General features: G+C 40.8%; 1 protein-coding gene across 13 annotated transcripts in view; it reads right to left on the minus strand.

Moving 5' to 3' along the window:
* ZBTB20 (zinc finger and BTB domain containing 20) overlaps positions 1-26,137 on the minus strand; it is a 487,426-nt gene that overhangs the window by 103,280 nt on the left and 358,009 nt on the right. For all 13 annotated transcript variants that reach the window (XM_063351328.1, XM_063351320.1, XM_063351312.1 and 10 more), the window contains one exon: positions 14,060-14,114. The gene's annotated coding sequence lies outside the window, so the exon portion shown is untranslated. The remainder of the gene's footprint in view (positions 1-14,059; positions 14,115-26,137) is intronic.

Raw genomic sequence — 26,137 nt, forward strand, 5'->3', positions numbered from 1 at the left:
AATAGCACATACGTGCAGGTGGGCCACACATAGGTAGCACAACCTTGCCGTACAAGCTCAACAAAACTTTGTGCGTATAGAGTATCAAAGTATTATATTGTTGTTAAAAGCGTGCAAGAGATAGCATGGCTTCTCCTTGCAGCCTGTTTCTCCCACAACCCGTCCTGCCTGCCTCCGTGGCTCCGTTTGTGCAAAGCGGGTTGTAAAATAGTTATGTTGTTTAAAACGGAGAGGCTGTACTTTCTGCCTTGCCTCTCACGCCAAAACAGCCAAACCAATTTTGCTGTTTCAATCAGGCAAGAAAACTAAAATGTTCTTTGTTTCCTCTCCATAATTTTTTTCAGTGACAAAGCCTGAAAACTTCCAGCCAAAACCGACAACAGCTCAAGATGCAGTCCTGCAAAGGCAGCTACGCTGACAAACAAAAGCCCGCTGGAGTGGAGTGGGAGCAAAGAGGATGCTGCAAAGTTTCTGTTGCTTCCTCACTGCCTCCCATATGCACCTGTGCTATTTAAATGATGCCGGTTCTTGTATGGACTATAGTGGGAAATACTTTCTTTTTAAGATTTCTTGCTAGGTTTTACTTGTTTCTCCTACTTCACTCAGAGTTGAAATGCAATTGTATTTAAAGCTCTGTTGTGGCTTTTTTTGTAAGTTCTGTTCATAATAGTTAGCAGGAAAGTAGAGAATTTGCCAGTCTGCAACTCTGTTATACTCAAACTGCCCCGGGCCTTACAGGATGTAGCTCTTTCTCCAGGGAAGGATTTATCTCCAACAGACTACCCAACTCGCTGACTTCTGCCTTTTATTAATTCTTCTCTTTTCTCTATCCAGTCATCTCAACATATCCTCTAGTCAACAAATATTTAAAAATCATACAGTCTAAAAGATGACTCAGGAAAGCAGGAACTGATGAACTCTGATAAAAAGATCCGCGAATCTGGCATTTTCTGGTGTACAGGATATATACGTACCAGAAGGAGAGAGATGCATAACACAACTGCTCAGCTTTTGAGTTGTTTGCAGTAGGAGAATCACAAAACACTTACATGCGATAGTGGAGAAAAAACCTATTTGTGTAGCTGAGGAAGTGATGCTGCTAGCAAAATGAGAAGAGCATCATCGTTTCCATCCAATGCCCAGTTAAAGGCTGGCTTAGGCTATGATTCTGGTTTCTGGAGGAGTACAAGGACAGCTTCCTGTGAGAACCACTGGCAACGCTAGACACCTCAAAGGGGAAACGATCAAGGGAAAACAAAACTGAGGACCGTCATGAGCAAGATGGTCAATATACAGGGCACACAGCCAAAGCTTTTGAAAAGCTGAGAAAAGATCAATGGCACCCTGCTGTGCCGAGGGGATTTGCGCAGTTAGGTGTTCCTAGCTGGCTAAATTAAAGTTTTTTCTTCATGGGAATCCATAGCTTAGGTGCACACATCAAACCTAACTAAATCTGGGGCTACTGCAAATGTGCCTGCAAAAACAGCAAGCTGAAGTCTGTCTCGTGATTACCAGTTCTCAAGGAGCTCAGATCAGCTGTGCTTAGAAAATGAAATTATATTTATGTCCCACTGAAATACCAGCACCGAATTCTTAACCTGGAGTTGCTACTGAAAATCTCCTGCGTAATGTGCAAGACAGTATTGAGTCTTGCTCTCCCTCCCAGAAACGGTGGTTCTGCCGAGCTAAAAAGAGTGAAAGCCATAAAAGCCCGTTTAATCGGGAAAGTAAGACAATGGCACTCTGAACATTGACAAGGAGTGGGCTTGTTAGGTTAGAAAAGCATCTCTACAAAACCTCTGAGAATAACTGAACTTCAAGAGGAACGGTATTCTGGTGAGCTGGGTCATGACTGCCGCTAATACAGAGAGGAAGAAACTGAGGTGCAATGACAGGAGATCAAGTGTTTTCCTCAGCATCGGACGGAGTTTTATGGCTAGGGTTAAAGTGAAAATTCATGTCCCAGTCCTGTTGGCAAACCACAAGCTTATATTGCTTTTACTACAAACAGATTTCCCTTCACCATACTGTACTTTTCTTCTTGCTGACTGTTCAGTATGATCATCCAAAAATACTCCTATTCGTGTTATTTTTCACACACACCACCCTGAAACAAAATTCAGTATGAAAGAAGAGCAGTTTCCTCTAATACAGCTCAACATCCAAACTAAGCAGCAGTAAAATCATATTTATTCACTGACTGAGGCTTCAAACAGTAAAACGATTGTTACCGAGTTACGGATTGGACCATGCCCTGGATAAGACCCCAGAATAGGTCCCCGGTGACAGCTCCCTCACCTTGACAGCCCTCAAGAGTGCTGGGGGAGGAGTGTACGCACGCTTCCAACTGGGGGCGATACTTGAGTATAGTCAAGCTTCATGATCACAGTAGGCAGAATTTCGCAGGCTTTGCCTTTGTGAATGTCGTGGTTTCAGCTGGGACAGAGCTAACTTTTTTATTAGCAGCCGGTATAGTGCTATGTTTTGGATTCGGGATGAGAAATACTTTTGATAGCGCACTGGTGTCTTTAGTTGTTGCTGAGCTCTCAAGGCCTTTTCTGCTCCTTATACCACCCTGCCAGGGAGTAGGCTGGGAGGGCACAAGGAGCTGGGAGGGGACACAGCCAGGACACCTGACCCCAACTGACCAAAGGGCTATTCCATGCCATATGACGTCATGCTCAGCAATAAAAACTGGGGAAGAAGGAGGAAGAGTTACAGTGTTTGTCTTCCCAAGTAACCATTACGCGCGACGGAGCCCTGCTTTCCTGGTCATGGTTGAACGATGGGAAGCATGGAATGAATTCCTTGTTTTGTTTTGCTTTGCTTGCACGCGCGGCTTTTGTTCTACCTATTAAACTGTCTTCATCTCAACCCATGAGTTTTTTTCTCACTTTTACTCTTCCGATTCTCTCCCCCATCCAAACTGGGCGAATGAGTGAGCGGCTATGTGGTTCTAGCTGCTGGTTGGGGTTAAACCACGACAGGGAATGAAGTGAGAAACACAAAGCGAGGCTCTTCAGCTGCAAGCTGCCTAAAACGGGAGTCAGAGAGAGAGAGAGGAGCCGGGAGCTCCCCGATGCCAAGTGTGCCCGAGAAGGAGCCACGCTGTGCAAGCCGAGTGATCTGAAGGCACGGGTGCTAAACATGGTCATTTTCTCTTTCTGTGTAAATTCTAGCAAGTCCTGTACCTTTCTCTATGTCTTTGTTTTCCTCTTTGAATATGTGATATTCCAATGAAATATAAATATTAATATTTGATTAACTCACAGCTACAAAGCCTAGTTCCTTAAAGTCTAGTACAGATCTTTGAAATCTTTGAAAAACTATATAAATATGAATTCTTTTATTTTTATAGCATTACATTAATGACTCTACAGTGGAAACTGATGAATTAAATAATCTCTGTCTATATTTGCTTATACCTTTCTGAAACTGTTACCTTTTCAGCAGATATTTCTCATGCCTTGTCTCAATCCAGAAATGACATTTTTGGTAAAGCTTTGCAAAAACCCATTCAGCTGTTTTTGAGTCATCCAAGTATGTAAAAAACAGTTTCCAGCTGTTAAGTTTTCCATAAGCCTTTTTTTCTTAAACACGCTTGTATAATTATAACACAGCTTTGTTTTAAAACATCAAACTTGACACGTACATAGTCCTGAAAGAGAAGTAGCAGCACTGCCATGTTTGAAACCATTTGGTTTTGAAATAACAAGGTATTACCATATTAAAATATCTTTCTTTTCTTAAAGATTCTCCCAGACACTGAGCTACAGTTTTCTAACTATAGACACTGAATTGTGTAAATGACCAGTAAAATAAAGAAAAAAAAGACACTATTTTTGCAATGTGTGACTGAGCTGTAACAGGGAGGACCGGGGACACTGTTTACACTGGGAGCTGGCTCAGACTCGTCAGTCTCAGACCTGCCCAGTGCACCCTGCATACGCAGTCTTGAGGAGCACGGCTAAAGCTCTTAGCCTGGCGTTCTCACAAGACCCGGCTCAGGTTTGTGCTCTCTGGAGAGACTGGCAACAGCCGGACCCACACACTCTTCAGCCCTGTCTTCTGGTGGTGGCTCAAGGCCACTTTTTCCAAGCCCAGGCTAGCTACCCTGAGTTTTAACAGCTGGTGGGCTAATAGCTGTCAATAAGGTCAGAAAACGTGTGGGTGGCATGGCCTGGTTTCAAGATCATGCTTCAACTACTAGTACAGACCTACGATTATGTACTCTCTAAAAAACTTGGAACCGGCAATTAAGGTGGGACAAGGACAAATGTGTCCTCCCCCTTGACCACAGCACGTGGCAGTCCACTGTGATGGCCGTAGCTTTTCACAAAGATTGTGAATTCAATTTGGTGTTGCATACTTCTACAGTTTTAATTATTACATCTTTGCATTTCGGTAGAGAATAGCATCAAATCTGACTGGAGATTATTCTTCAGTTATATTCTGCCTAGATAGAAATGCACTGACATGATACCAAGCAGATAAGCATCAACCACGTACTTAATTTAAACACTTTGTTTAATCTGGAGTATTTCAGGTTTTGATGTCTTAGTGGAGTAAATGTTGGTTTTGAGAGTACTAATGGTGGCTGAAACAGGAGCTGTAGTCTGATTGATTATTGGATTACATGGGTTTCACTCTCAGAACTATTTTTTTATATGACAAGGTAAAGGCATACGTGGCTTTTATGCCATGATCCACTTTTTTTGCACAAACCACTGGCCTCAGCAAGAACTCTTCTGTCAGGCTGGAGGAACTTTTTCTAAAGATGCAACATTTCCGCAAAAGAAAAGCTCCTGCACATGCAGATTTCTATATGGGGCTCAACTGTGCTGATCTGTACAGACAAGAAGAGACTCCATAGCTGTTTCTCACTCAAAGTACCTCCTGCTCTTGCCTTTCCTGGGACGTATCCTCCTACCGTGCAGATGTGAGTCCACAGAAACTATCCATGTCAGTGACATGACAGTGAATCTGAGAAGACAGTCTGACTCATCTGAAAGCAAAAGATACAACTCTGATGGGCTTTCACACAGAGAAATCTGTGTGTACTTGTATACGCTCTTCGTTACCTCACACTATCCGTGCTTTTGTCAGTACACCTATAACTCAGCTGTACATCCATTCCTTTGAGAGGTTTTCTGAATGTGTTTCAAACCACATCGAACATATAGGTGGTGCTCAACAAACAAAATCTCACTAGAATACAATTACAGGGAAAAAACTCAGCAGTTCCTACCCATCACGCTGTGTTCTCTCTCCTATCTGCCTTGGTAAGCCCACAGCTAGGCATCATACAGTAAGAGATCCTATTGTAAGCAAGGGGCAGAGGTAAGGTTGCTGTGGGAACCTTAACTCTAAATTTCCTGAGTTTAGGGAGATTAAAATCTCAGTCTTCACATCCCATTAGCATACTTTTTGTGCATACAGAACATGGCCTAGACAAGTGTATTGTTTCTAAAGGAAAAGGTATACTATTGGGTAAATAGGTGCCTGTGCACCTTTTGGCAACTCTAAGCTACATAATTCAGTTCTATTCTATTCTATGCTGCTGGATTTTGAAACCCACCAATATAACAACGAAGTGGGAAAAGCAATAGAAAAAATACAAACAAGCTGTAAGTTATACTGTATGTTCTACCATTCTGAGCGTTAGTGTCGAGACAAAAGAAGAGTTTGCCATTTGCCAGTTGTTAATAATCAAGAGAAGATCAGCCACACTCTTCAAGGGCCCTGTCTGTCTGGACCAGGTAGATGCTGCAATACACAAAGGACTTCACACACAGAGAAAGAAAGAGTGTTCATGGACAATGATGCAGCGTTCTTAATTAAGATTTTCATTACTGATACATACATTAAGGTTTTGCTAATGCAAGTGCCCAAGCACCCTCATGTGCAGGTAGATGTCTCTGATTCTATCTCTAGGAACCCTTTTGCAAATCGTCGCAAACATTCACCAGCCAAGGCTCAAAATCAGCTCGCCTGCCCTTTGCTATAATGACAATGAAAAATAAAAAATGACATTTTATTTGTCTCTCAGATGAGAACTTAGCACTTTGCAGGCGTGAGAATGAATAGGCTTTTGCAAGGCTGTGCTGCCGCGTATTGAAACTGATTCTGATCTCACTTACACCTGTTTGATGTTGATGTAACATCAGGAGCTTCAATAGCATGAGTGCGGCAAATGTTGAAGGAAAAAATAATGAGAGAGACATGCAGGTAAATGGAAAATGGGATAAAACACAACATGAGTTTGCCAAAGGTAGATTGTAGTAGACTAACCTGATAACTTTCTTTGATAAGATAACTGATTATCCAGACAAAGGAAATGCAGTAAATTTAATCTATCAGTACAGCATTTGATATGGTATCACAAGGGAAATTATGAGGTAAGATGAAGATTTGCAAAAGGACTGTAAGGTGAGCAAAAGCTTACCTGAAGGGGAGACGGAGCAGTGGTGAAAAAAGAATTATTGGGCAAGATGAAGGCTGTATTTCCACAATTTTTTAGTTAAACAAAATAGTGTTTTCCAACTAATAAGATTTGGGGGTACCGGGTAACATTTTTTTATGAGGCACCTCAAAGCGGGGGGGAATAGAATAGGAAAAAGTAGGACCATGCTCAACAGCCATAAAAGGATCAATCAACTTCAATATATTGCTCATTAACAATATTTAGACCTCATTCACCTGTAATGTTTCTGTGTTATTTCTATGGTTCTGTCCTTTGGGAAGTTCACAGATGCTACCAACTCTCTCAGCAGTTTACTTGTACAGTTGAATTAAATATCTAGTTCATTTTTGTGCTTTTAAAATATTCTTATTCCCAGGACAGGATGCCCATTCATCTACAAATCTGCTTGCCGAATGCCTTAGATCTCCTTTGAATGCTGGACCCTGCCTCCCAACTAAACGCTGCCGCAGTAAGATGCGGAGGAGAAATACTTGGTGAACAGAAGGACTTACAAAAGCATTGCTTCTCCCTGAACGTGTTACATGCTTTTCTTGATCTATTCAGGCTATGACATTTTGTGAATTTCTTCAATAGGACAAACTGGGCTGACCACTAGCAAGGCAACTGTGTTGCACTGACACCCCGTATGGATCAGGATGACACGCACCAAACCGCAGCCAAGGTGAAGACAGTGCCACAGAAGTCACAGCAGAAGGTATCAATGTGAGATGAATTTGCAGGCTCCAAAATAAATGATCCACCAGCATATTTTCAACAACTTAAGAAAAAACCTAGGATTTTTGACAATCTTCCCTGAGGCGTGCCCCAGTCTACAGGTAATTCAATGACTAAAATTGTTACCTTTCCATTACAGTTCACTGGAAGAAAAGCTGCATTTTTGTTTTAGTCTTCTGTGGCAGAATTTAATTATTTAGTGTCGTAACTAGACCATTCTAAGCATGCCATGGACATTCACGCAAGAAATTTGCACTAAAAACCAAAACTTGAAGAACCTGTTAAATGCAAAAATTGAAAAACAGTTTCTGAAACAAATCATTCCTTGGCGTTATATGCTGATCACACACAGTAGGTTTCCTTCACATCCTTCAGTGCATGTTGCAGAGCATCCAGAATGTAACACATTAATTTTTGTCTTTTATGTAAAAGTGGATTTACTGCAAAAAGTGAAATTCAATTAATGCCTTTTACAGACATCCAGGAGAAGTGAACACAGATGAATACGAAATTTAAACACACATCTAGATCCAAATGCTGCAACTGATCCTTACTTTGGTGACTGGGTGAAGCATGAATACCTTTAAATTGTATGCTATTTGAAGTTGTGAGTCCAATTTTGTCTCTGAAAAATCAAGCTGTTTAGCGTATGCTTAAGCAGCTAAAACATTAGAAAACAGTACTCAGAAAACTGATACAGCTATTCTAATAAACTTAAAACTTAATATGATGGAATGTGAGAGAGCAAGATCTATTCAAATCCAAAAGCATTTGCTTTCAGCGGTGTGCAAAACCCTGGCATTGTGGGCATGCAAACATATGAAATGAAAATATTACCTGGGGGGCTGAATTTGTGAACCATATTCAGCATGATATTATGCAAAATGATGGAAAGAAGCTGCAGTGAACAAGAACTTCAGAGGAAGAAAACATTATTTCTTACATCACCGTGAATCTTCTACGTCTGAGAGTTCCCATTCCCACCAAGAGGTAAAACAGCCTTCATGAAGCATGGCCTGAAGACTAATCATGTATGTTTTGACATGTACACCTGTGTAATGGCACACAGCTAAACTACATGGCAGGTGGCCTTCACTCCTTTTTCAAGTGGAAGAGGTGGAGAGAAGAAGGAGATGGAGGAGATGGGTGGTGAGGCACTGGAACAGGTTGCCCAAGGAAGCTGTCAATGCCCCATCCCTGGAGGTGTTCAAGGCCAGGCTGGGTGGGGCTTTGAGCAGCCTGGTCTAGTGGAGGTGTCCCTGCCCATGGCAGGGGGGTTGGAACCACATGACCTTTAAGGTCCCTTCCAACCTGAACCATTCTGTGTGATTCTGTGCGTGTGTGAGATAACCCTACAAGCTCATTTTCAATCCTGGTGTCCTACACACATGATATTCAGCATGAGTATGAAGACGTGGTCTGGCATTTAGACCTCTGTGAGTATTTGTATTTTAGTGCCAGTTTCAATAGTCAAATCTAGGACATTTTGGTCAAGAGGTGACTTGGAAACCACCTATTTCTGGATATCCAGTTTTGTAGTAACCACTCCTCCAGTGCTGCTTCCTCTTGGTACAATTTTTACCTTATATCTGGTGTGTACGTTTTACGGAGACGGGTATACAACACAATGTTAAAGCTGGGTGCACCAAAGAGGATTTCTGCATAAGGAGAAGGACTGACAATACATTTCAGAAAAGAAATAGACACATTTGTGATATAACTGTAGAATGGCAATGTGCTTGCCGAAGTTGGAAGGTAATTTACCATAACCACAAAGAGAATATTCTGAAAAACTCTGCTACGCTCTGCAGTTGTGCCATTTTGCGCAGTGATTTCAGACCTAACAAACTGAACTGTCTCAATATTTTGATGTTTGGTGTTCAAACTGCTGTAGGAAATGCTGCTACTGATTCAGCAAGGTGGTCTTTTCCATCCAAGTCTATTAAATTATGCCAGTGTGGGGTAAAAGCACACTGAACAACTGCATTTTATTTCTGTCCCTTTCTTTTTTCTATCTATATCTAAAATATTATGCTCCTAGAACTGTCTAGTTTGAAGTCCATTTTTTTTCTGCTGTAATCTATTATATTTCAAAAGAAGCTAACACTCAATACATTATATTACGCTAATTAGATGAAAAATAACCCAGAACAAAAAGATCTCTAGTAAGCATAATGGCAGAAAGGTGTGACATTTTCAGCTGTCATGCTGGCCAATCTTAAATTCAATCTCCTCCAACTTCAGTGGATATCTTGTACGTATTGCAATTAGAAAGCAGGCTGCATACATGCCTCTGTTGTAATTCACACAGCAACTTCACAGCTATGGGCAGCCACTATTATTTGTTAAATAATTTGAATGTTAACACTTAAACCAATGCTTGAATGAAAAACTAGTATCAAATTTTGCTCTTCTTTTTAACCTGACTACTTCTCTAGTTTTCTGGATGTTGGGTCTATTTTTATTAAAGATGTTTTAGAATACAACCATGAACTTCATCAGATTTATTTTAAATAAGGGGTTTTTTTTTCCTCTAAAGCTATTGCTTAGGTCCATTTGATGATTATGTCTTCAGAGAAAGAATAAAGCTTAAAGTTGTGGCACTTGTTTGAGAAGATTCATCCCAAGGCGCATTCCCAGTTATACAGTTTGATTTCTACAAACACATCAGAGCAGAATTTCTGCTCCACTGCTATTTCGAGCCTGTTTCACCATTTCTCTCATTCACAAATGTCAAATAAAGGGCCTCTGCCCATGTTGTTCTCTTTTTTGGAACATTCCCTTCTTTCAGGAGACACATAAAAGCTGGTGAAATAATATCCCTTTCCTGTCTCCGATTGCTGTGTAGGTGAACATTCCTTTCCAAAAACTCCTTATTTTCAGAAACAGATCAACTGATTCTTCTGGATAATTTGCATGTCTATTTATTACATTAATTATGATAATTCTTGAAAAACACTATCTCTTGAAAGCTGTTGTAAACATAAGGCTCATTACATTTAGACTTTTTTGGCATTTTGCAAATGTTCATTTTTGATTCATGAATAAGCTTGACCTGGAGGTTATTATCCTCCTCTGAAGTAACAAAGAGCTTCTTAAGAAACCTGAGAAAAGATGTCTCCTCCCTGTTCCTGATGTAGCAATCACTCTTGTTGTTCCTCATCTGCAAAGCAACACCAAGCACACTAACCAAATAAAGGGACTCAGACGGTGCTAATTAGTTGCTGTTTCACGATGATGGTTCGGAGTGCTAACAGATGACAGTTTGGTGGTGAACAAGTACCAACAGCAGGGACACATATATAGCTATCAAAGACTATTTGAGCATCATCATGTCTGCTAAAGTGAGTATGTATTCTCAGAAGCTGGCAACTGGCAGGCTGGAATACTGCTGGGTGTCTTTTGACATACAAATCACTGCCCATATGATGGATGGTTCTCATAACTATGATGAGATCAGTAAGATGCTGCTCAGCTTCCCTTAGGTCATCATTACTTGACCGAATGAAGCTGAGGAATAAATGGCACTTTCTTTTTCTTTTTTTTTTCTTTCTTTTTTTTTTTTATTAACAGGATGAAATAACAAGGATTAGAATCAGTGCTGAATCTAATAGGAATGATGCTGGAGTTCAGTACAACCTTCAGTACAACCCAGTTACATCAGAAACCTATTTCAAGGAAATGGACAGATGTTCATGGAATTAGGTTAACATGTCCTGCAACTTCTTTGTATCTGGATCACTTTGGTGCATTTCTGATTTGCGCTTACCAAAGCTAACAGCGGATAATTCTTCAATATTGTATGGGTTCCATCTGAACGGGTAGTGCTCTGGAAGTAAAAGAAGTGTCCTACTGTAGTTATTTATCCTACTGTAGCTACGTATCTTACTGTAAAGCACCTTAGTATTGTTGGTACTGTTACACGCCGTTGACAATATGATAGAAAGGCTCAAGACTGGTTGGAAGACTTCTTCCATGAAAAGGTCGATTTTTGACAAAGAATCCACCTGCTTCTCTCAAACTCCTGAGGACATTCAAATGGAACAGAGATTAATTGTATGCCTCTTAAGTAGGAATATCATTTTGGAGAGAGATCCATGAAATCCTTCCACCTCCAAAACCTTGATGCCGTATAGTCAGACAGACATGTGTGTGCAACCTGGGGGAGGAGGAGGAAGAAGACAACTGAATCATCGACAAGTTGTGGGTAGGGATGTGAGAAGGGAGCCCCGTGCTGGGTACTGAGGCAGAGGGCAGAACAAATCGGTTATTATCTCTAGATCAGAAACATGCTTGACAGGTACCATTAACAGCTTCTAATGTAAAAATGTTGCAATTCTACTTTTTCTGTTATCCAGAAGAACTCAGACTATCAGAGGCCTGAAGGACTTACCTATCTTCCAGAGAGAAAGGAGAGAACCAGTACAAAGAGAACTTTGTGCATGTGCCTGAAATAAAGGGATGCTCCTATGAGCTTCCTAAGTTGGGAATGGAGAAGCACAAAGAAGCTCTCAGCTGTGGAATAAGCCTGACTTAAAGAAGAAAGAAAATTTGTGACTCCAGTTTTATAGGTCAAGAAACAAAGGCAGACAGATGGGCAACGACGTATGCACAGTCACACAGCAAAGCACTGTCGGAGAGGGATTTCAGCTCTGGCTTTCCACATGCCTACACTGCCACCCAGTCAGCTTGCTGCTTCCACCTAAACTGCCTTGTGCTGCAGAGGCAGAACCACGACAACCTGGTGCCTTTGCGCAAATGTTGAAGGCACACAGTCCGCGCCACAGACATAAACGATTTTGCCGCTGTTAAGTGTTAACATAAGCAGTGTGCGCTTCACGTCCCTGAGTATCATTAACACTTTTTATCGATATTATGAAGTTCTGCAAAAAAAATAATAGGATTTGTCAGGGGCCGTTATGAACCGCCCCTGCTGGATAAATACATAATACATGATGGCAAAGGTCTGATGGGACTTTAATCAATTGCCTTTCTGAGTCAAATAAATGTCACATTAGACGTAAGCCATGTTGCATTCTGTGGGGGCCTCTGCTCCCCTCGTCTCATGGGCCTGACACCGCCACGGGGAGCTCTGCACGCGCATAGACTCCTACTTATTTGTCGCAAATATATCAGAGCAAAACTGGAGCAGCACGCTGTAAATTACAGATTTGGGACACCTTATAATGAAAGGCAAAGGGGAAAGGAAAGAAATATGGGGACACCACAGGCATGATAGGTCAGCTCAAATACGTCTCCTTGGTAGCTGGCATTGTCCTACCACCTTTCGCAGTCACTGCAGCGTATCTCATGCCTCTGCCCACAGGGCGGGGGAGAAGGAGATGTGCCGCTTCTCTCTGCACCGCGAAAGTAGGGAGTCAACTTAAATGTTAAAGTTGCACATTTTAGGTCTAGTATCAGGAAACGAAAGCTCTTTGATTGTTTCAGCATGCACCTGAAAAAAATTATGAGATGTCCATTTGCACTTTAGCATCCCTTTGAAGAAATTCCAACCATCAAAACATAACTTGAACATAAATTTGCAGGTTTAATTCCTCTCCCAAATACGAAAGAGCTATTTTTCTTACTGTGCTATGCCTTTTTTTTTTTTTTTTTTTTTAAATTCCAGGCAGCACTTTAACAGCCATCCACTTTCCTCTCTGAACGGGTAGCAGACATGAATTTAAATTGCAAAATGGAGATCTAAAGTAACACAAAGTCTAGGCATATTTGGACGTGGAGTTCTAAATCTAAATTTAAAAGTCCTCATTATTTTTGGCATTTACTAAATAGCTCCAGCTTGGACATCCCAAAACAGTGGCTTAAAACGCTGGTGGACATTTGGAAAACTTTGGTCTGTCTTTACTTAACTATAGTAAATATTATGAAGCTGTAGTGCTATATTTCCCTTTATATCACAACAAGAAGCGTCACTGTTTTAAAAATACTAGATTTCACTGCCAGTATGCATGAAGGAATCCCAGCAAAACGCAAACTTTTGTTCCAAATACGCAAAACTATCACGTGTCAGAAGCTGGCAAAATTAAAACCCAAATGATAACAAACAAACTCTCCCGAAGATTTCATCCCCTATCCCCCCAAAAAAGGAAAAAGCAAAACTTAAACCATGAAAATTCTAGTTCTTCTTTTTCTAGGTCTTAAAAACACAATTATCTGGATTAATTTAGTATTTTCTTCAATTAAAAAGGTCACCAAATTGACAAGCTACATAGCAGCAGCCAAACTCAAGTGAATGAGACCAGGTCAGAAAAAAACCTGCATAACATCTTTCAAAGAAACCACTAACAGGTTTTTAATCCCGATAGTGTTAGATGTCAAAGAGAATACAGCATATTTAATCCACCAAGATAAGAAGAGCACATCAGCGTTAGGTAGGAGAACACACAGGACTAGGTAAGGAAGGGTCCTCTGCCACATGGTCAGATTTCAGCAAGGACAGACTGTAATGCTAGTTGACTGTTTTCTGTATTTGTTTTATGCTTGCACAGCGTGGAATACTGTATGTTTTATTCTGAATCAAGAGCGCAACAGCATCATGCCCATTACAACACATATATCCCCAAATATAACAGATATCTTACATATTGTCATCTGTAAATCCGCACATATAAATTCCAGATCAATCACACAATGCCACTGAACTAAGTCCGAGTCCCATAAGATGACACTGCATTAAAATCCTGGACTACTGCATTAGAATAAAAACTCAGTACTGAGTCCTGTGGCCACGGGGAGCAACAGAGAAGTTCACAAGGCCTCTGGGCTGACTTGGATGGAACTTGAACAAAATGCACAACTCATATAAATGAAAAGTATAAAATGTCTGGTATAAATACTCACACAAGAGACAGGAAAGGCTCCTTCAGAGGAATGCCACAAACTGCTTGTGAGTGATCTGAGAAGAAAAGGGAGAAAGAAAAAAGGGAATTAAGTGACAACAAACACACTAAACAATACCAATATAACACACGGATTGAGGAGACTCACAGATGGTAACAGCTCCCACAGGAGAGGGAAAAAAAGCGTGTTTTAAATTCACAAACTGCATAAATCTTGGAAATTTTAAAATTACCTGACCCCAAAACTATGTAGCTGAGAAAACTGGTAATGGCTGAGGAACCTTATAGTCCTGGGATAATTCCAAGCCAGCAGAGACTAAATATCCTCTGGTGGCTGTTCAACAGCCTCCGTGAAATAGGCTTGTGGCTCCTATGGACAAATGCTCTTATCACAAGAACACTGCCAGATTTGAATGGCATCCTTCTTAGCAGTCATGCCAGATGATACAGGCCTCGGAAACAGAACTCGCCGCCTTCTTGATCCTGACCTTCACAGAAGAGGGGTTAGGCATGTTATTAGGGCTGAGGATGCTTACATTACGGCTGATAGCTGCACAGAAAAATAGCGTTGTCTTAGTTCCTTCTGCCAATGCAGTATCTTTTGGACTTGACAGATTTGTTACCCTGAGACTCTAAAGAAAAAAACATGGCTGCATAAAGTGGAATGGCTAAAGGATTGCAAACTTTTGGTAGACTACAGGTCTAGTTTCCAAAATCTACTATGGAGTATCTAAGCTTAATTGCCAGCACATTTTCTAAAACATATTAACCTGGGATGAAGTAATAGACAAAATGAACCAAAGCCTGATGCTCTGAATTGCAACAAGAAGTTACACTCCTGTTGGACACCGAAAACAAAGGCAGATGCCCCCAGAATGTTCAAAGATACAAATCAGTCCTGTCCCCCATTCTCTGCACCAAGATGAAAGAAATTCAGGTAGTCAGATCAGACAGTGCTCTCCAAGATTGCTATCAGGGGATCAGGAGCACAATGGACAAAGACCATGGGATCCATGTGCTGTACTCCAGTACCTAAGTCAAGACATGGCCCTCGCCTACTGTTTCCTGTCCAGTCAAAGGGGAGATTAGCTCTACCATTCCTCAAAGAAATTAAAAATATTCAGGGAAATAAAAACCTAAGTTGAGATAGTGAAGGAAAAGTGAGCAGCTGTCATAGGAGAGAAAAGAGGGAAGGCAGGCAGAAAAATAGTTCAGAAATGTAGCTATTATTTGTGGGAATTACGGGCCTAGTAGAGAAGAGTGTGAGAGAAAGCAAGTGTGCATATCTAGGGGTTGATCATCCGCAAGGGAGGTGGAAGAAATACAGCAAAGAGCAGAGAGAACCATAAAAAATGCAGGGCAGCAAACAAGATGCTTACAGCATCCTTTAGAGAGGCCACCCAGAGAGGCCCAGTTTAACAGCAAATTTCTCTTTAAAGAAGTTGACTGCTCCCACAGGTAAGGAAGATTTGCATAAGACACATGACAGGATGGATTCTGCACAGACTGAAAAGCTGAAGCACCGTAAGATGAAAGGAAGGGCAAGATCGGGCTGGTGGAAAGGAGGTCACTACTTATCTTACTTTCAAGAATCCATTACTCTGATGAACTTTTAACAGGGAAGTTCTCCTGGTGGAAAAAGAACTCCTTTGCTAAGCATGTATCCCTTATTTTCCTTTTATGTTGCTCCTGAAGATTTAACCATGAAGCCTGTAGACTCATCTAGAGTGTGACAGACCCATGTGATAGACTATATGTAAAGGACTGTTAGCAGCTGGTGGTTGGGAAGTATTTCTTTCAGGGTGTTGGGCAAATAGGACAGTGAGCTGCACACCATGGAAGAACCTGAGACAAGAAGTCTGAGCCAAAGAATGTGCCTTGGAGCCCTGGAGTTAAAAAAAAAAAAAAAAAAGAAGAAAAAAAGAAAAAGGGAAAAAAAGAAAAAAAAAAAAAAAAGAAAAAAAGAAAAGCAAGAGGCATCCAGCATGGGAAAAAAAGCACAGAATGGAAAATTTTAGGCCAAGTGGTTAGAGTTTGGCTTTGTTATAAGCAGCATAAAACAAGTTCTCTTAAGGGAAAGCATCAAGCAACTTTGATGACATGGACGCCAAAGAATTCTACAAATTATGGCCTGAGACTCTGGAGGTGCTGAGTAATGACTTACACCAACATTACCGTCAAATTTGCTATAAGAAGTGAACAAGATTGTCAGACCTAATTAAAACTATAGGGTAATTTTAAACAGGCACAATATACCGGAAGCTGCAAACTAGAATCTGGCAAATCACCAGAACTGAAACACCATAATTTTTTAAATGATCGCAATTGCTCTGGACACTTGATTACCAGTTTTGTTGAAAAGAAAATACAGGAAAACAAAACTTTCCATGTAAAGTATTGGAAAAACAAGATGTGTCTGAGGAAACTATTATTCATTCCAGGTTAGATAACTGCAGAACACGTATGCGGGAGAGAAGTGGGCCAAATCCTGTTCTCACTGCCCTGTGCAGTTGTGCTGACTTAATTGAAACCATGAGCAAAACCTGAACCATTAAAATGCTGGGGTGAAACTTTTTATCATATGGCGCTGTTTGTCACTAGAGACATACTTAACCTAATTACATTAGATTAACATAGCAGATTTCTTCAAGATATACCATTATATAATAACATAAGAAAATGAAGTCTAAGAAAGCTGACCGTTTTCCCCAGGTCTCCGTGTTACAAGCAAAATAATTACCCGTCTCTATTTATGTCGTTTGTTTTCAACCCAGTATGGCTCTATTTGGTGGGGTGGACAAAGGCAATCCGCTGATCTTTTTCATATTCAATTCCTAGTGTTAATTAATCATTATTACTTGGAAGCTGTTTTGGCCATTGGACAGAATAGCCAGGGGCTAATCTTAAGCCTGCCCTTGCTTCATTGTGGCCAGATTCTGCCCGCTTTCTCTTTCTTTGCTACGTGAATAATTCCATTTAAATCACAAAGACTAAGAGACAAGCAAGGCCTAAATGTTAAGAATATTTAGGAATCTATCCCCCCTCGAGTTTAATGAGAATAAGGTTCTATTTATGCGGAGTTAAGATGGTGAAATCCAGTCATATGAGTTACATTATATAAGCAGGTAATCAATTTATGAGGCTAACTACAATTTTCAAAAGTAACTTAGGCTTTCACGTCAAAGTCTATTGGAAGTCAGTGAAATTGTGGCTGTAAACCACCTGGGGACTTGAGAATATTTAACCTTTCTTCGCTTAAGCACTGCTTACTTTCAACAAAATTAACATCTCAGGTGCCAAAGTCATTTTTGCAACTGGCATTCAGTTCCTTCTTACAATTTATTCACTAAATGGCTTGAATTAACCTGCTTCAAGTGCCTTTTCCTTAGCAGTAAATTGGGACAGCAATTCAGCTCCATTTTTGCAAAGTGATTTAGGATCTCTCTGATGTAATGCACTACCAAAGTGAGAAATGTTATTCCTTCAGCCTCTAGACTGGCGAGAAGCAAGCAAATTATGAACTGCTTTAAGCAGGGAGGACTGGCAACGGATTCAGATAATCCTAAACTGACTGTTCTTGCCTCAAAACATTTTCACCCTTTACCGAGATGGAACCAGTGAAGGCCAGAGCTTTATCGTATGTAATCTACCCAGCGAACTGGATCTAAGATGCAGAGTCTTGTCACCCCTCTCCTCTTGGATGCACTACACCTGCTCAGTATCTAAACTAGAGTTTAAACCCAGTGGGAGATAAAATAATTTACTAGAGAATTCCTCAGTTCAGAGGGGGCCAAACAGAGCCAGTGCCATGCTGGGGGAACACGGTGGAAGAGGAGACTCAGCTGAAATTCCGTGGAGCCCTGTAAACGGTCTGAGGGGGCAGAGAGGCTGGACTGCGTCTCTGACACAGCAGAGACAGATTACAGCAAAATTAAATTGAGGATTTTAGTGGATATAATTGTTGGGTTTATGTATTAATGAACAACAATAATACGTGATTCTAAACTGAATACCGGGTTTGACATTTAATCTGAGCGCTCAAACTATCCATAAATGTTCATAAACGTCACAAGACCCCTACCCTTTGATTGAATTACTATCTAGTATGCAATTTAGGAAACACGGATTAATCTACATAGATTTATATTTCTGCAGGTTACATTGTTATTTGTTGATTTATACCCTTTTCCCCTAAGTGTCCTTTCCATCGAGAATCCAGGAAAATACATGCAAATCTTTAATAGGCGAGCAGCTCAATATCCAGTGACTAGCAGCAGATGGAAACTTGGTTCAGTGAAACCTATACTAATTATCATTTGCTTTTTGAAGTCACCTCTGCTAATGGCCAGCAAAATCTTAGTCCCTGTGATACCTCCTATTACCTTCACATTAACTCTTACTACAGCCAGCAATCACCTAACATGTTTCTTGTCAATGCTATGCAATTAAACCACCTTTCAATCAGCTTGCTGAGGAATCCAGAGATGGAAACTGCTTTAATATTAGGAGTTAATTACAAGAATGCAGAGGAAGGCAGTCAAATGTTATGTTAGCATACCAGAAATATGACAACGCCTTAGCCACAGATGTCACACGTGAGGTAAGGAGCCACATCAGGAAAAGAGACAAAGCAACAGAGAGGAAAATGCTCTTCAAGTTCTCCTTTTCTCTTTTTTTTTTTCCCCTGTGGTCATGCTGCTTCAGATGACCACCTCCTTTAGCAGCCAAAATATCTGGAATTTCACTGTCACCTGTACTAACAGGCTTCACGGCACAATGGTGTCTGCTTGGGGACTGATAATGACACCTACTCAAGCAATGGGTCGCAGCACGGAAAAGGTCCAAAAGACTGACCAGACAATAACGCGTCTGCAGATCCTGACCTCTGCAGAAGCCCAATCCTGCTCCCTTTGAAATCATTAAAGTCTTCTCAAAGAGTTAATGGGGTAGGTTTCCTTCTCCTCCTCCTCCTCTTCTTTACCTCCATGTGCCTACAAGCAGAGGGAGAGCCCCACAGCCTGGGCCTTGTCCTCGTGGATTCATCCATTCATACAAGGCCGAAGAGAAGGGCTGGCTGCTCTATCTAACGAGAAAGGGAATGAACATCACTCCGTTGAGTTAGTGCTAGGAAAGTGATGAACTGAGGAGATGGTTTTACAACTGACAGCTGATTGCAGGAAGGGAGAAAGCGCAAATGGGAGAGGATACTGCAAATCCAGCTTGAGGGCCGGTTATGTGGCCATATATCAACTCTTAGTCTACGATACTGGAGAATCAAATTAAAATGACCTTTGAAAAATGACACAGACTTTTTGCACGTACGTTAGAATTAAGGTATGTCTGTATACATTGGAATATGTGTTTTGGTTATGTATCACTAGAGAATTTGCAAAAAATCTGCTCAACTACAGGTGCACACGCTCTTTTTAATGAAATAAACAGCCAAATTCTGGTTCTGTAGAGAATGCAACAATGACGTGAGAACAATTTTGAATCAAAATTTATCAATAATACTTACATCGCTCCTTTTCCAAAGACAGAGACTATTCAGAAGCTACAGTCCACGGAAGATAACAGAAAAGGTAACTGACGTTTTTCCTCTCTCAAACTTGAAGACAGAAAACCCTGCAGTTTACCTTATTAAGTATTGTAAAGGATTTATGATATAGCTATAGCTTATATTTTTGTTAATTAGTATACAGTTGTTGTATCATTGTTAAATTTGGATCAGAAAGTGTAGTAAAAGGAGACTTTTTTATTTTTTGTAATTAAGAATAGCTAAAATGTTAGCCTTGTCTTTTGCAAATTAAGAAAGATGTACTGGGAAAAGGAGACTTTAAACGTGTGTTACACGTGCACACACACAAAAATAGTTTTATAAACCAGAAAGTTCATGGACCCTTAACTAGAAAATACAAAAGAAAAGTCTTGATGGAATAGATTTTTCAGCACACTCTGCTTGCCAGGAAGGCTGGATAATATTATGTTTTGATAAGACAAAAGAAATTAATCCAATCAAAATTTGGACTTTCATGTGTATGTCAGTCAGCTAATTCAAAAAGACATCAAGTCAAGGAGCTGACTCATTCCACAGGTAACTCAGCCCAAAATAAGTCCTACCAGCTGTTCTCAATGAAAACAATGAGAAAGATGAAATAAGAAAAATAATCTCTTACATCTGCAAACTGAACTCTAATTAACATCCATCGGAGGTCTCCAGCTCCCCAAGAACTTCAGTCAAGAAAAGCCCCTATACAAAGCACCTCTGAGGAAAACATCTCTAAAAAAAGAGGAGAGCTCCCTGGAAGCAACAGCACATTACGGTTCCAGCAGCAGTTGCTTTAAGGGGCTCAGGGTGAGAGCAAAACTAGCAAGAAATGGAAAAAAAAAAGTTTAAATATTATTGTTTCATAATCTAAATGTAGCATTTTGAGCACGCATCTTGAGTTAAAGATGCCCTGAAATGGTACTACTTTTAACTTTCAGTACCTCTAACGGTTGACTACGTCTTTGAGGAATCTGCAAAAACATGTTAAACTAGGACATATCATTGGCAGGTACTTGGCCACCGCAGCCTCATGCAGATCAGCCTACGGGCAGAAGGAAGCTGCTCACAACCACTCTTCCACTGTCACCGCACTGCCCCTTCCCTGCTGTCCACCACCGCCCCGGCGGGGTGCATGGACAAGGAGGCCAGTGCTTCTAGGGTGTTGGGGGACAAATTCTGGGAAACAGAATAGCTGGGAAGGGGCAGCCACCACCAAAATAACTCACACGGCCTACTTCTGACTGCTCAAAGGGGCTGCACGGTACGCAGGTTCACTGCTCTGGTGGCAGCAGCTGCCTGCTCCTGCCTGACATCTCTTTGACGTCCCTGATGCCCTTTCCTCATTGCGTGGCTGTGCATGCTCCCATCAAGAGACAGTGAAGGAGCAAAGATGGCCCTGGAAAGGGTGGTGGTTGCAATGTGACTTGTCCAGCTTAAAGTCTGTTCCTTGTTCACTCTTGGAAAAGAGGGGGGAAAAAAAAGTCAACTGTTGACCAGATGAGTTGTCTTTGTGGTGCATAAACAGCCTGGGAATTTCCATTTTATAAAATATTTGTCTTGGCTACTCTTTGCACCTGGAACCTTTTCACCTGCTTTGAAACCTTAAATACAAGAAAACAGAAAACATATCTACCTAAATATACAAGGATATACACCTAAAGGTTCTAGTTGTCTTTCAGGATTATACCCTAAAAATTAGGTCTTGGCTCTGCTCATGCCTGTAGGTGAATTTTCTGTTCTGAGGTAGCGTGGCTGAACTGACAGCTCACAAGTTAGATCTGTTGCCTTACACCACAGCCACATCAAGTCATAGTCTCCTTATTGAAAGCTGGATAAGCAGAGAAGCGTATCTTCTGCTTCCCTGCTTGGAGGTTTACCTCTCCAATGCATGGTTCGTGTTCCTTGCACCTTCTCAAGTACCTGTCCTGAATTCAGCAGTGCCAAAACTGGACTACGCAGCATGAGAAAGTACAATCAAATAATACTGAACTATTTAAGCAGACTAAACGTGAGTAACCAAAATGTTAAGGTGAGAAAGTACGGTACTAGGAACTAAATGCATCTGTATTAATAATAGCAATTAGTGAAGTTTGTCTACTATTAATAAGGAGATAATTGCTATAAAATCCAGTGATACATACAAATAGGTTACTGATGTGAGGAAGTGACCCTGGAAAATGAGTTTAAGTTATTGGTTGGGAGCTTTCTATTGCTAATTATTATTTTCTTTCTGGGTATTAATGTTCCTCCAGGATGATCTGACAAATCTAGCGGTGGTGTGATCACTTCTCTAAATGGTATCTTTGGATCATATGTGGTCCCAAGAGCCATGACACTCCAGTGTACTTTACATAATTTATTTCCAAAGTGAGACGTGCTGACTCTCCATAATATTTCTTTCATTTTAACATCTGACTAACATTCAATTTGGGACATAAGTACTCCGATATATCATTTTTCCCTGAAGGCATTGCAGATCAGAACTAAAGGGCACTGGCTGAGTTTGCGAGTACCACAAGGCTCAGAGAACAGGGTGGGCTGGAGTGGGGGGCACTGCTATGCCCGAGCTGCAAGGGGACTAGAGGGTTGTGCAGGGAAGTGGGGGTCTGCACCATTCATGGATGCTGGGGGGCAAAGGGTATGAGCTGAGCTCTGGCAAGCCCCAGGCTGGGCTTCCACTGGACTTCAAAAATCCAGCTTGGTCTCCTGGGTGAGAGCTGAGTAGTTTAGGGCTTGAATATGAGGGTGTCTGTTAAATCAGGAGCAAAGTGGCAGGAAGATCATTACAGAAAAGTTTAAGTACGTCAAATCCATAGTCACAATCATTTAAAGAAAATGTCAGACTGATTTCCTGACTGCCTATCCACTAAAGGAATCACAACCCGACTATGCGAAGACCTACAGGAAAATGCTAACCTGACAGATACCATACACAAGAGCAGCAAATCCTTGAAAGGTAAGGTACTATATGGTTTGTGCTCCATTTTTTACAATTTGTACTGCTTCAAACATGAACTGTGTTCTTGTGACAGTATGCAACACTTGGAACAAGACTAAAAGCATTACAGAAGTATTTCACTTGCCTTTAAACCCCTGCAGACCCACTGAAGTCACCAGGGTTATGCAGCTGCACCACTGTAGGCACTGTTAAGGCCTCAGCAACTATAAAGACAGGTTAAATATGTCCTTTTTCTGACTTTTCCAGAAAGAGAACCAACTTTTTTTTTTTTTTTTTTTTTTTCTGAAAGGCCATAATCAATACTTTGGAATTTATTTTTCACATGTTTCTTCTCACTCTATGCCTATTAAAATAAATCAAAACTACCTTATAAAGAGCCACTAAAACAGCTTCTGGGAACAATACTCTTCATTTTATTTTTGGTATGAGAACAGTGTACTCTATAGCATGCTGTTAATTTTGGGACACATGCCCTGAAAACTGAGTTTCAGGGGAACTAAATTTTTCATTGGTCTTTTAGATAGGGATGGGTGGCTGAAGAGGGAAGAACGCAGTCTCTGATCACTGAACCTGATCCCTCTTATCATCAAATCTGATGCTGTTTTATAGGATCCTATCCCTAATTCTAAGTTTTACTGCTAATATATCCAAACAACCTCCCTCCTTCTTTCCTTGTTTTATCAGGTTAACTTCGACATGGCTCTCTCCAAGACCCTCACCACCAATATGAAGCCGCAGGAAGGAAGTTTTAAGTCCTGCGACAGCAGGGTAGCTTAGATGGCCATTTTTTGACAACGCTTCAATCTCAGCTGGAGCATCCACTTGATATTATAAATAGAGGACAACATGGGGTAGTTGACTGAGTCAAATTACTGCAAAGCATAACTGAAGAGAGAAGGTATATGCCCCAGTCAGACAAAATACAAAAGAAACCACGCTGTAAGCCCGCAGCACCTTTCCTAGTAGGATTCACCCTCTGAAGCGACGCTCTGTTCCAGCCTCCTCTCCTGAACAACCAAACTATCTCAGGCTATCTCAGCCTGGCAATTTCATTTGCTGACCCAGTCAACAAGGAGGAATAATGCTTATAACTGAAACATGGGATGAGCTTCACGACTTTCTGAATTATTTCTTGGGTATTCCAAACTTCCCAGTTTTCCAGTTTTCCCTAAACCACTATAGTTTATCTATATCGATACAGCTCATTCAGAGAGAAACTAGCATGCCTTGAAGCCATGAAGTTCAATATAGTTAGTCTCAAGAGTTTTATTTGCAAAAAAACCAAACAAACCACCAATGAGATGAACACTACCTTTTGCTTTATAGAGGCAATTGTCCTTATACCCACTTTATGGAATGAAAAAAGGAAAGAAGAGAAAGCTAAACTGATCTTGAAGCTGATCAATACTAAAGCAGAACTGCGAAATGAACTCACATCTTTTGATGCCCAGTTTAGAGCCTGAACCACATCAAATGAGAAGAAAAATCCTTAAAGAAACCTGAAAAGCCACCTGCATACTCCTTTCAATGAAGAAAAGCTGATCCCTTTGATTGCTGAAGCCAAACCAAACAGCAGACACGGAGATTTTACAAAGTCTCTTAGTGGTGAGCCATAGTTTACGCTATTTATCAGCTTTCCTGCACAGCGTAAGTGTCTGTTTCACAAAGACAAAACCAAAAGCAAACAGTTCCAAGAACTTACCTAAACCCAGTTTACATAGTTCACTGCATCCATTTGCTTCAGAAAAGTAAACCCTTCTTTACGGGTTGGATTTGAATATAATCATTATACCATTTTCCCAGCTCATCTAAAAATGCAACAAGTTACAGTGATCAAAAAGAGGTTTATAGGTGAGTCAGTTTAAGAAGCAGCACAATAAATGGGCATTATAGTCTAAAAACATGTCACTTCTGTAGATGCACCCTGTCTCGTAAGCAATTGCAGAGTTATATTCAACGTTAGTTTGGAAGACAAGTGGGTGGGGGAGGAAAGACTCGGATCCAAGGGATACCGTATAGCATGAGAGCAACGCTAGCTTTATTTTGCAAGCCATTATTTTCCTAAGAACATGAATCAAAGAGATAAACTATGCCAATTTCTTCATAGCTGACTTGTTACAGGATATTGTTTGAGTCTTCACTAATGACTCCTTGAGGTTGGTTATTACTGTGATTAGGAGTTGGGAGGATAGAGGTCTGAGACCTTTCAAAGGAAACATTTTGTTCAGAACTGTTACAGAAAATAAAGTCAGCATTGCAGTAACTTTAACAACCCAACCAGGATAATGGTCTGTGCATGCAGACAGTGCTTTTGCTATTGTAAATGAGGGAGATAAACTCCACATAAGATGGGAAGCTGAGATAACCTGCTATTCAGTCTTGGGGATCAGAAAGCTGCCAGCTTGAAAAATATGAGTATCTGTGGAAACACTCTGGAAGAGGAAGGATGGTGAAGTGATTAGCAGGTAGCAAAAAAAAAAAAAAAAAAAAAAATCTTTAAAATTTGCTTTTGATTTGTGTCACAAACAAATAAATTAAGGAATCTGAGATGCTTCGATACCCTTGGTAGCCTACTGAGATAGATTTTGTTTTTCTTTTTATGCAAAAGCAGGCTGTATGCAATGCTATTCTGCTCTGACAGCTATCCTGAAAAGATTTGTGGACATGCCCATCACTGAGGTCGGCATGAAAAACTCTACTGGCCTCATGAAGAATGAAGAAAAGAGGTAGCTCTACACCATGTTCATTTGTAGTAATGGCAGATAAAAAGCATTCCTTGAAGAAAAAGGCAGGTTTTATGGGATCTGGTTCCTCCCCATGGCTCCTATCTGCTTTAGTCACAAAATCTTAGCTTCCGCATGCCATAAAACTGAGATTAAAATAATTCACTTCCTCAGAAGATATGTTGTGAGGGGATGTATTTAAAAATTAAGAATCCTTTTCTTTCATTATCACCTCTATCATTTATCAGCTGTAGCGTTTATCACCAGCATCTAGCACTTGCCATTATGGCAGGATCAGAGCCAACACTGTTTGCCCAGACCCCTTTGGTACCTCTGATAGCACAAGGTATCTGGCAAAGGCATCACCATCTTGTGGTGAACCTTCACTGGAGGATTTTGAGTTAACCACCTATTTGCGAACAGCTAGAGGGTTTCCTTATTCAAAGCACTCAAGAATTTCCATTTCAGCGCAGGTGAAATCGTGAAAAGTACTGAGGAGAGAAATGTCTTTTGTATCCGGAGCTTTGTAATGCACATGGATACTAACAGACCAACCTACACGCTTTAAGAGCTAAGCTCATGTCTATATCCCGAAAGAGCCTTGAAGAAAAGTTATGGTCTAGACTAATGAGCAGACTCTATTTACTACAAGAATTATACACAAAATGCATGCATTTCCTCAAAATGTTTTCCTGGGGACATGTAAGTGGTAAGATATACCATGTAAGCTGTCAGATGATCACTGTTTTCTAGCTTCAAAGAAGGGAAAACCACGCAAGCAACCAACCTCCCCCATCTGCACCATACGAAAGTGATCGCTGGGAAGGATTTAATGGAATCAGCTTGTCA

This window comes from Chroicocephalus ridibundus, chromosome 1, assembly GCF_963924245.1.
Source record: "Chroicocephalus ridibundus chromosome 1, bChrRid1.1, whole genome shotgun sequence".
Taxonomy (NCBI): Eukaryota; Metazoa; Chordata; class Aves; order Charadriiformes; family Laridae; genus Chroicocephalus; species Chroicocephalus ridibundus.